This window comes from Crocuta crocuta, unplaced genomic scaffold (assembly GCF_008692635.1).
Source record: "Crocuta crocuta isolate KB4526 unplaced genomic scaffold, BGI_CrCroc_1.0 scaffold7, whole genome shotgun sequence".
Taxonomy (NCBI): domain Eukaryota; kingdom Metazoa; phylum Chordata; class Mammalia; order Carnivora; family Hyaenidae; genus Crocuta; species Crocuta crocuta.
Genome location: NW_027531904.1, coordinates 8,072,694 through 8,074,156, shown reverse-complemented (window position 1 = coordinate 8,074,156; position 1,463 = coordinate 8,072,694). Strand labels below are relative to the sequence as shown.

Sequence of the window (1,463 nt, the reverse complement as noted above, 5' to 3'; positions counted from 1 at the left end):
GCACCCCCGGGCTGGGCCTGGGGATGCGCGCTGCTTCCTGGGAGGAGGGACTCCCCGCGGGGGCCGGAACCTGGGGGAGCGCAGGTCTGTGAGGGGTCTCCGTCGGGGGAAGGAGAGGAGTGCGAGGAAGGCCGGCTTCTGGAGCTCGGGGTGCTCCGGGGTGGGGGGGGGCGGTGAGGAGCGCCGAGGGCGCCCCGCTGCTCGCCTGCCCTTCCCGGTGGCGCCGGCCCTTCCCGGTGGCGCCGGCTTTGAGCTGCACGTGCTCCCAGCGCGCGTCGCCGTCGGGGCTGGGTTTGGGCCCAGCGGTTGAGTTTGCGCTCGAGCGCCCGGCGCCGGAATTCGCAAGTGGACTTCCCTGCGTGCAAGTGCGTGTTCGTGATCCGCAGACGCTTGCCTTCCCTCCTCCCGGGGCGCGTCCTCCAAGCGTCTCCCGCGCCCGGACCCCCTTGTGGAGGCGCCGGAGGGCCAGCTGTACGCGAGCTGGTGCATGGGGCGGACCACCGTGGAAACACGCCCAAGGCCCCCGACGCGACAGGGGTCCCGGGGTGGTTTCTGCTGCCGTGGCGCGCCTCCTGGCAGGGCTCACGAGGCAGAAAGTGGAGGAAGACCCCAGGCTTAACGCCAAAGTTATTAGCCAGTGAGCTCTTGATAGTAGCTGTCTCAGTAAGTATTTTCATGAGTTATCAAGCTGTTTATTTTGTTTTAAATCCTTAAAGCCGGCGGTGTGCTCCCTCCCATCCCTCCAGGGGCCCGAGGTGATATAAAGGAGCCGGCAGAGGAGGGAAAGAGTCAGTGCGTCCGGGACCACAGAATTTCCGTCTCTCTAAAGGGAGCAGCTGGTTGTTGCCACACAAATGTGGGCCCAGAGTTGATGGATCTTTGAATCCCCCCCCCCTTTTTCTCTAGTTAAGCTGCCGGTCTGTTTTGAATGTAGCAATTAAAAAACTGTGAGCAGTGTAGGATCAAAGGTAATCTGTCTCTGGAGAGTAGATTCAAGCTGAGGGCTAGACCAGTTAGTTTGTGATCTCGGTCTTCAAATGTTCATTTTAGGTTTTTCCCGTTTTGCAAGTGAGGAAACAGGCTCAGAAATCAAGTTACAAGGCTATTACGGGACAAGATACAAGTGTGAACCTAGATCTTTCTGGTGCCGTAGCTCAGCGTGACATTCTGTGTATTCTGGTATGTCTGAGGGGTCATAGGAGCTGGAGGTGTCAGTGGTGAGGTACATGGGGGAGAAAATGCAGTGCCCTATGCCCGGGTCCCATTTACAGGCAAAGTGAACCTGAACTGCGTTGGAGGGAATGTCTGGTTGTGGAAGTCAGTGTGGGTCTTCTGAGCATTAGTGCAGCAGCGTTGCGTCAGGAGGAATGTGCTGTGTCTATCATTCCACCATGCGTGTCAGAGCGGATCGCTGATCCTGAGAGAGCCTGAGGTCTGGAGAAATCGGGCTCCTCCCACTGCGG

The 1,463-nt window shown here is 59.1% G+C and overlaps 1 protein-coding gene across 2 annotated transcripts in view; it reads left to right on the top strand.

Moving 5' to 3' along the window:
• The window catches only part of CPEB1 (cytoplasmic polyadenylation element binding protein 1), an 84,050-nt gene that overhangs the window by 427 nt on the left and 82,160 nt on the right, over positions 1 to 1,463 (top strand). The window lies entirely within an intron of this gene.